The sequence below is a fragment of the Benincasa hispida genome, unplaced genomic scaffold (genome assembly GCF_009727055.1).
Source record: "Benincasa hispida cultivar B227 unplaced genomic scaffold, ASM972705v1 Contig548, whole genome shotgun sequence".
NCBI classification, from domain to species: Eukaryota; Viridiplantae; Streptophyta; class Magnoliopsida; order Cucurbitales; family Cucurbitaceae; genus Benincasa; species Benincasa hispida.
In genome coordinates, this window is record NW_024064915.1 from 143,759 (window position 1) to 154,449 (window position 10,691).

At 41.7% G+C, this 10,691-nt stretch overlaps 1 pseudogene; it reads right to left on the reverse strand.

Annotated features, from left to right (window-relative positions):
• The window catches only part of LOC120069682, a 50,067-nt pseudogene that overhangs the window by 15,549 nt on the left and 23,827 nt on the right, over window positions 1–10,691 (reverse strand).

The window sequence follows — 10,691 nt, forward strand, 5'->3', positions numbered from 1 at the left end:
CTCAGTCATCAAACTTAATAGGTGAAGGTACGCTGACTAATGAGGCTGTGATTCAAGCAGCGGTTGACCGCTATCTCCGAACCATCATCCCAGGTGGCTCAGCCGAACAGATCCAGTGGCGAGCCGAACAGCAGGTGGTGGGAATGCTCCAGCTGGCGCGCCGATTAGCTTCCAGTCTCAGCCGTTCCAACTGAACACCATCGATCGGATCTTTCCAGCCGAACAGCAGGTGGTGGTGGAAGGTCACGCCTTCCAGCCAGCGCACGCGATCGGGTCACAACCGATCGGACCCTCAACTTCGCACACAACCTCTCAGCCTCGCACGTTCTCCAGCCGGCGCACGCGATCGATCTACAGCCGGTAGGTATCTTTGCATCGCACAGAATCGGATCTTCACCAGACGGTCATGGGCTTGCTCCAGCTGCCGAGTCGGGTCAGATCGGCGCGATTTCTTCAGCTTCGTAGCAGATCGCCGAGCCGTTTGTCCGTTACCCACCATCACAGCCGTCTGGGAGCAGCGCCAGTCACGGGTGCCGAACTTTGCCGCTGGTGGACTTCCGGCAGTAGCTTCTTCACAGTGTCATGGTGGACAGCCTCTTCCTCATGTATATCCAGTTCAGCCCCAGTTTCGAATGGGTGAGTCCATTGAAGAAAATCCCATGGTATTTTAGACAGAAAAATTCCAGATCTGAATCTCATGGGAACTCCAACAACAATTAGTTAGTCTTCAGCAACAGATGGTCGCCCTGGGAGCCAGATTGAATGGCCATGATTTCTCCCCGATGTATTCAGAAAATCCGGTATCAATGTTTCCTACTCCAACTTCTAATTTTTATCTGGAACAATTGGAAATTCTGCAGGAATGATCACGGGAGAGAAGTTGAATGGGCAAAATTACTTCTCTTGGTCCCAAACCATTAAAATGGTTCTTGAGGGACGCCATAAGTTTGGATATTTAACTGGAGAGATGACATGACGAATCCTGGGATCCTCAAGAGCGGTCTGGAAGGCAGAGGATTCTTTGCTCCGCTCAATGTTAATTAGTAGTATAGAACCACAAATCGGGAAACCCTTACTCTATTCAGCCACTGCCCGAGATATTTGGGATGCAGTCCGAAGGTTATATTCGAGGCGTCAGAACGCATCCCGCCTGTAATACTCTACGTAAACAGGTTCACGAATGCAAACAAGGGAGCATGGATGTAACGTCATACTTCAGCAAGATGTCATTGTTATGGCAAAAATGGATCTATGTCGGGAGATCATCTGGACCTGCCCACAAGATGGAATTCAATACTCCAAGATAGAAGAGATTGAGCGTGTGTATGATTTTTCTTGTCGGGCTGCACCCCAAAATTGATACAGTTCGCAGTAGAATACTAGGGCAGAAACCAATTCCGTCTCTCATGGAGGTATGTTCAGAAGTTAGATTGGAAGAAGATAGATCGAGTGCAATGAACGGGCCAGGTGTTACCACTATAGAGTCAGCTGCCTTCGGGGTGAATCCGCTGGAGCTGATGGTGACAAGCAGAAATAAAACACCCCCAGTTTGTGAGCATATCGAGACAGACGTTTGAAGCTTGTATTAGCAAGTTGGGTCTTGCCGATATCTATGCCCCAACTTGAGGGGGAGTGTTGAAATACGTTAAATTAGCCCTAAGGGCATTTTTGTCTTTTTACTATATTTGCTAAATTAGGGTTTCACATTATTCTATTTATATCTGAGGTTGAGTCTATTGTAAATGTGACATAAAAATAATTTCTTTTCTACCGTGGTTTTTCTTCCCTGAATAAGGGTTTTCCACGTAAACTCCTTGTGTCGTCTTCTTTCCCTATTTCAATACAAGCAACTAGCCCAAAACATAACAAAAGATAATAAAAGCACATTACTGACTAGGCCCAACATCAACAGGCTGTTTGTTCCTTCTAACACAAGTTTTCATGATAGAAGGCCTAACAATACCCTGATGCGAATTCAACCTTGAACAATTACATGTAGGACCAATTACAGGAAGCAAGACAAATAAGATTCAAGAGGCATTTACACTACATCTTCAAAAACTAGAAAATTCACAAGAACCGACAAATAATTTTGAGACCAAAGTTTTATATAATGTTAGTTCAACGAGTCAAGAAGAGAATGATATGAAGATGACACGGTGGTCAAAAAAAGTTTGCAGATTTTGTGAAGAAAATGCTGTCAAGTGTGCACTGCATGGGGAAATGTGATGTCAAACGTGCACATCTACTTTTTCGCCTTCTAGAGGAGATATTTAAGGCAATTTGAAGACTTTTTACATTTCTAGTTTTGCATTTTGATTTATAATTTAGTATGCAATTAAGTTTCAAGTTTCCAGGTGTTATTTTCTACAATGTGCAATAGTGTAATACCAAAAGTCTAATTTTGAATAAAAGTGATCTCTCTCAAATGAGGAGAGGAAAACTTTATTTATAGAGGGGAAAACAAAATATAGCTTCTGTTTTTACAACTGAATTACAAAAATAACAAAATATAGTTTCTATTTTTACAACTAAAACTAATAATAAAAACTTATAAACTGAAGTTCTGTTATTTACACCATATTCCATCCCCCTAAAATTCAGACTCATCCTCGAGGTTTATCAAGAAGCTAAATGGCAATCATCAACAACAAAGTAGGGTTTCAAATCTGCTACATTGAAAACTGGATTGATGTGAAGGTCAATCAGTAGCTCAATGCGATAAGCATTTGAACCATATCTTTGTAGGACTTTAAAAGGCCCCATTTGTCTATCTTTCAACTTGTTGTAAGTTCCAACTGGGAACCTTGTCTTACGTAGGTGGATCATTACAAGGTCTCCTTTAAAATTGACTTCTCTTCGTGACTTGTCTTTAGTTTCTTTGTAAGACTGTGTGGTCTTCTTTAAATGGTCATGAACTTCTCGGTGCAATTCTTCTATTCTTTCAATCATACTTTCAGCTTCAAACTAATATCCACAAAAGAAGGTAAATTGGCAAGATCAAATGTGAGTCTAGGAGGTTGAATATATACTACTTCGAATAGGCATCTTCCCGTTGATCTATTCTTCATGTTATTGAAAACAAACTCCACTTGAGCAAGGGACAAATCTCATTGCTTTGGTCGTGAACCACTTAAACATCGTATGAGATTTCCCAAAGTTCTATTGGTTACTTCAGTCTGGCCGTCAGTTTGCGGATGTCAAGTGGTGCTGAATTTCAAACTAGTGTCAAACTTCTTCCATAAAGTACACCAAAAATGACTTAAAAATTTCACGTCTCTATATGAAATGATTGATTTTGGTATTCCATGAAGTCGAACTAGTATCTGAAGAATAAGTTAGCCATATAGATTGCATCACTCGTTTTTTTGCATACTAGAAAATGGGTCATTTTGCTAAAACAATCCACAACCACCATGATTGCATTATCCTCTGTGTTTTGGGTAGACCAAGAATAAAGTCAACATATAGATCTTCCCAAATGGTTGTGGGGATCGGTAATGGAGTATATAATCTGGCATTTGTAGAAGTTCCTTTGGCTTTTTGACAAATAGCACATCTTTTGACAAAATTATTAACATCCTTTCGAAGTTGTGGCGAATAGAATCGTTTGGATACTAATTCAAATGTTTTGTCTTGGCCAAAGTGCCCTTCTAAACCTCCGGAGTGAGCTTCTTTTAGGAGGGCTTCTCGAAGAGAAGTGTGAGGGATACATAGTCGTTCTCCTTTGAATAGGAAGCCATTCATAATATGGAAGTCTTCAGCATTCAAATAGTGAGCACATTTGTACCAATTATCTGCGAAATCTTTGTCATCCTCATATAGTTCGGGAAGGTGGGAGAAAGTCGTTACTTCCATGGCTAAAGTAGTAAGAATTAGGCCTTTTCGACTTAGGGCATCAGCCACTTTATTTTCTTTGCCCAATTGGTGTTTAATGACAGTCAAACCTTTGTATGAAAGAATTCTACCTTGCATGCATACGGCTTATGTTCTTCTGAGATTGTAAGTATTTTAATGCGAAATAATCTATTAATAAGAGAAACTCCTTGGAAAGTAGATAATGTTCCCACTGTTTAAGGGATCTAACAAGAGCATACAACTCCTGCTGTACTAAGTTTTTCTTGAGTTACTAAGCTTTTCGCTGAAGTATTCAATTGGGTGTCCTTGTTGAGACAAAACACTACCAATTCCTACTCCGCAAGCATCCACTGCTACTTCAAATGGGGCTGAAAAATCTGGTAATTTCAAAACAGGGCTTCTGCTTAACTTCTTCTTAATACAATCAAAGCTGGACTGTTGTTTTTTTACCCCATATGAAGCTGCCTTTCTTCAAACAATCAGTAATTGATGCTGCAATGGACCTGAAGTCTTTAATAAACTACCTGTAAAATGATGCTAAGCCAAGGAAGGCTCCGATATATTTTATTGTTGATGGAGTTGTCCATTGAGTGATGATAGGAAACTGATCTTTTAAAAGGTATTAATTGATTAAGTGAGTTGACAATCGCACAACATAACAGCTAAACGATGAGTGTCAATCAACAACTATACAATCGCTTACAAACACTAAACGATCATTTACATTCACTATACGATCGCTTACAAACTCTACACGATCACTCACCAACACTACACGATCGCTTACTAACGCTATACGATCGCTTACAGACACTACGCGATCACTCACCAATACTACATGATCGCTGAAGCTCTTCTACACGATTGCCTAGTAGATGAAGTAGGCGATGAGTAGCACTCCGCGACTGATTCTACACAATAAACTTTCCTGAACTCCCACCCTCGAGAGCTCACTTCCCTTACTCAAGATATTCAATCTTCAGTGCCTTCTCTTTCGGTTTCTTTCTTCTTTTAAACCCCAACTTCTCCTAACAGAATTGAAGGTAGTTTAGCTGTGGTCCCCAACCTCAACCGACTCAACCGCCAATTTCCCATTATTTCCTCTATTCTTTCTTCTTTGATATTGCAGTATAATTGGTGGCCTATCATTACCTCCCCCTCCACCTTTACCTTGTCCTCAAGGTAAAATTCTAGAAATTGAGTCTGGAAATCATCCAATACCTCCCAAGTCGCCTCATGCTCTGGCAATCCTTTCCATTTCACCAAAACTTCACGTCCCCGATGTGACAACCCAGGTCAAGAGCTCAATACAGCCTCTGGTTCAAGTAGCCAAGTATGATTTTCATTGGCTAAAGGATCTACAGATGATTTTCCTTCTGGCTGTCTAACCACCTTTTTGAGTTGTGACACATGAAAAACTGGATGGATCGACACTATTGATGGAAGCTCCAACTTGTAAGCTACTAATCCCACCCTATCAATCACCTGATATGGCCCATAATACAGGAGATAATTTCACATACCGCTTTTGCCGAACTGAAATTTGGCGATAGGGACGCAACTTCAGCCATACCCAATCCCCAACTTGAAATTCTATATCCCATCGTTTCCTATCCACAAACTTCTTCATTTTCTCTTGAGCCACCCTCAAATGCTCCTTAAGTACTCGCAGTGCAACATCCCTGTCCCGCATTTGTTGGTCCAAAGTCGCATTCACAGTGAAATCATCCTCACAGTAAATCAACACTGGAGGTTGATGTCATATACAATCTGAAGAGGGGAAAAGCCAGTGGAGGCATTATACGTAGTATTATACCAGTATTCCGCCCAATGCAACCAGTTAATCCATTCTTTAGGATGCTCCCCACAGAAGCACCTCAAGTACATTTCCACGCTGCGGTTTACCACTTTTGTCTAACCATCCGACTGAGGATGATATGTTGTGCTGCGATGGAGCTTGGTACCCGACAGCCGGAACAACTCCCGCCAGAAGTGACTCAAACACCTTGTCTCGGTCCGAGACAATTGACTTCGACACCCCGTACAACTTTATTATTTCTCTACAGAATACATCTACTACCACACCAGCATTCAGAGGATGTTTTAAAGGCAAGAAATGAGCATACTTGCTCAATCTATCGGCTACCACTAAAATCACATCATACCCCTTGGCCGTGGGTGTTCAATGAAATCCATCGATATGTCAGCCCATACAACATCAGGAATAGGGAGTGGCATTAATAACCCTGCTGGGGACAAGGCCATCGATTTATTCTTCTGGCAAACCACACACTCTTCCACATACTTCTTAACAGCTCTCTTCATTCCTTACCAATACAACTCCCCGGATATTCTCTTGTATGTCCTCAGAAATCCCGAGTGGCCACCAAACACAGAGTCATGATATATATGCAAGATTGTAGGTATCAAAGACGAGGTAGTGGAAAGTACTAACCTCCCTTTTTACTTCAGCACGCCCTGATGGAGAGAAAAAACCTTGTACTCTGTCCTCCTTCCTCAGTACTCGGCCTTTAATTCTTTGTAACCGATCATCTTGCTCTACTTCCTTCTGAATTACAGACATACCAATCAAAGTAGAGGCTGATAACTGGGCCAAATGAGTCTCCATATCCGCTCTGGACAGTGCATTCACGGCCCCATTCTCCAATCCCGGACGATAGACTACTTCAAAATCATAACCAAGCAATTTAGCTACCCATTTCTGATGTTGCGGCTGTATCGTCCTCTGTTCAAGTAAAAACTTCAATGCCTTCTGATCCGTTTTGATGACAAATCGTCTTCCTAACAAATAAGGTCGCCATCTCTGCACGGCCATGACAACGGCTAACAACTCCCTCTCACATACCGGCTTCGCATGGTCTCTCAATGACAGAGTATGGCTATAAAAAGCTATCGGTTGTCTCTGCTGCACTAGCACCGCGCCTATGCCATACCCCGAAGCATCGGTCTCCACCTCAAAGGGTATGCTGAAATCTGGTAACGCCAACACGAGTAGTGTCATCATAGCAGTTTTGAGCTTCTCAAAAGCGTACTGAGCATCCTCTGTCCACTAAAAAGTCCCTCCTTTCAAAATCTGTATCAAAGCAGCCGCTATACTGCCATAGTTTTGTACGAACCTCCGGTAATAGCCAGACAATCCCAAGAACCCCCGCACCTCCTTCATTGTCTTAGGCACCGGCCAATCCAACACTGCCCGCACCGTCTCCAGATCGACCTCCACCCCTTGCTTTGAAATGATATGCCCCAAATATTCCACTCTGTCTTTTGCAAACTGACACTTCTTCTTATTAGCATAAAGTTCATGTTCCCTTAATATTGATAATATCACTTCTAGATGCTGCAAATGCTCTTCTAGATTTCCACTATACACAAGTATATCATCAAAGAATACTAACACAAAATGGCGTAAGTAAGGCCTGAATATATTATTCATCAGTGCTTGAAATGTGGAAGGTGCATTAGTTAAACCGAAAGACATTACCAGAAATTCATAATGCCCTTCATGTGTCCGAAAGGTAGTCTTCTCAACATCCCACGGATTCATCCTTATTTGATGATAGCCTGACTTCAAATCCAGCTTAGTGAGAGCAGCTCTATTTAATTCGTCGAAAAGTTCTTCCACCACAGGAATTGGAAATTTGTCGGAATGTTGGCAGTGTTGAGAGCACGGTAATCCACACAAAATCTCCACCCTCCATCCTTCTTTCTAACCAGTAGAACGGGGTTGGAGTAGGGACTGGTGCTTGGTCTAATGATGCCCGAATCCAACATTTCTTCGACCAATTTCTCCATCTCAACTTTCTGATGTTACGCATATCTGTATAGACGAACATTTATTAGACTAGTTCCTTCCTTCAAGTGGATGTGATGCTCTATACTCCGACGTGGGGGCAATTCCTCTAGCCATTCAAATATGCTCTGAAACTTGTTTAGCAAGATCAATAGAGATTCTGGTATTACGTCGGCTTCCTCGCTTCCCCTTGCTCTGCCACAGACTCGCCTCCACTTATCATTCTACATTCAACCAAGAATCATTGATCTTCAGCCTCCCAAGTTTTCACCATACATTTTAGACTGAGAGCTTTCGTCAGATTTGGATCCCCCTGAGCAAAGTAATCTTTCGACCCTCGTGAGCAAATGTCATAGTGAGATTCCACCAATCGACCTCTGTTTTTCCCAAAGAATGTAACCACTGCATCCCTAAAATCATGTCAACATTTCCTAGCTCTAACGGCAGGAAGTTATCGTTCACCCTCCAATCTCCCAACCTCATTTCCACATTCTTGTATACCCCCTTACCTCGCACTGTGGTTCTCGATCCCAAAACTACTCCATAATTTGTCGTTTCCGTGATTTCCAACCACAGACGGTTCGCCAATCCTTCTGATACGAAGTTATGGGTAGCTCCATAGTCAACCAGTATCACCACTGGTTCTCCTTTGATCTCCCCTTTAATCTTCATTATTCGAGGGTTCGTCAATCCCACAACCGAATTCACAGAAAGTTCGGCAATCGACGATATTTCTTCATTCAACGCCAACATATTCAATTCAAGCATCTCTTCTCTTATTTCATCTTCTTCGTGCAACTCCAATTCTTCACCGGACGCATGCACAACAAGTAATCTCAGTTCTCTCAATTCGCACCCTTTGCACCGATGCCCAACAGTATACTTTTCATCGCACCGGAAACAAAGTCCTTTCTCTCTCTTCGACTGGAATTCAACATCTGCTAACCTTCTTGCCGGAATTTCTCTCCGATTATCATTATTCGACACTCCTCGTAACGTAATTGTCCTCATCGGAAATGACTCTCCCGACTTCCCTCCCTCTTTCAGTTCACTACCACTTCCCGTTTTACTCATATTTTCTATATTATTAAATTTCGAAGAGTTCAAGTTTTGGATCTTACTCCGTACATTCACACCCAACCCGCGCATTTTCTCTATCTTCAACATGCTGCACTAAACCACATCATTTGTGCTAACCCGGACGGATCCAACATTCGACCTTAACTTTTATCATCCGACGGCGCTAATCCGTTCATGAATGTCTTCCTCTAATACTTCAATTGGTTAGATGTATGGCAATGGCGCTACAAATTTATCAAATAGATTTCGATATGCTTCTCCAGTAGTTTTCTGTTTAATAGCCAAGAACCTTCCACCAAATCGATCCCTCTCTTAGATCGGAATCGCACTAAACATCATTTTCTTTGAATCTTCCCAATCTTTAAACGGCTCTCTAACTTCCTTCGACTGGTACCAGTCTAACGTGGCGCCGTGAAACTCACAACCGCCACCGTCATACTTCTCAGATTCAGTTCAATTTATGAATCTAAAAATAGCGATCTGCTCTGAATAGCCACGCATCTGGATCACTTCCACTAAACACCGGCATCTCCACTTTCTTGAATTTATTTCGATCAAGTCGCGTTCTTCATCACGGCTGCTTTCACTGAAACTATTCGTTCCGCACACACATTATTGGGCATTCGAACCTTTTTGGCCTCCTCTGTCACTTTCACCCTTTCCGTTAGCCATTTTCCTTAACATAGGAAATGAGCATTTTGGTTTCTCTGCTTTTGCAATCCCAATCGCTCAAGCTGCCTTCGCTAACGACAGCTAAATTCTCCTATGATGGTGGCAATTTCTGCATTTCGACTCTGAGTCAGAAAATCTTCTGGTTCTAGTAACTCCAGCTTTTCCTCAAAGCATTTTCCAAGCGCCATGCCTGCCCTGGTGGCTTGCTCTGATACAATTATATAGGAAACTGATTATCTTTTTAAAAGGTATTTATTGATTAAAGTGAAGTTGACACAATCGCCACAACATAACAGCTAAACGATGAAACTTACTCTTTAATTAAAACGATGAGTGTCAATCAACAACTAGATTACGATCGCTTACTATTACTACGCTAATCAGCTTACAAAACACTAAACGATCGTCTTACATTCAAACTACACGACGCTTACAAACTCTACACGAATCGCTCACCAACACTACAACAGATCGCTTACATAACATTATACGAATCGCTTACAGACACTACGCGATCGCTCACGACAACACTAACACGATCGCCTAGTAGATGAAGTAGGCGATGAGTGCACTCCGCGACCAATTCTAACACGATAGAACTTTCCCGAACTCCCACCTTCGAGAGCTCACTCCCTTCCTCAAGATATTCAATCTTCAATGCCTTCTCTTTCGGTTTCTTTCATTCCTTTAAACCCCAACTTCTCCAAACAGAATTGAAAGTAAGTTTATGCTGTGGTCCCAACTCCTTAACCGACTCAACCGGATCTTCCCCTTATTTCCTCTATTCTTTCTTCTTTGATATTGCAATATAATTGGAGACCTATCAAGTTATTGCTTCAAATCTTCTTTGTGATCAACTTTGATTTGAATTTTTAATTAGAAAGTCAAGGAAGCATTTCCTTCAATAAGAAAGTGGACATTTTTTATGATTGACGTACAACTTGTCAGTTTGTCAAAGCTTGAAATAAGCTACGAAGATGTCGTAAATGTTCTTCAAAGGTTTCCTGCTATATAACCAACATATCGTCAAAAATAATTACTAACGAAAATTTGTTAAGGAAAGGATGAAGTACATTCATAAGTCTCATGAAAATGCTCAGAGCATTTGATAAGCCGAATGGCATGACAAGGCCAATCAAATCAAGCCTTCCGTTAGTCTTAGGTCGTTTTTCCACTCATCTCCCAGCCTAATTCATATTTGGTGGTAATCCCTCTTCAAGTCCACCTTTTGAAAAAGATTAAGGCTCCTCCAAGTTGATCGAACCAATCA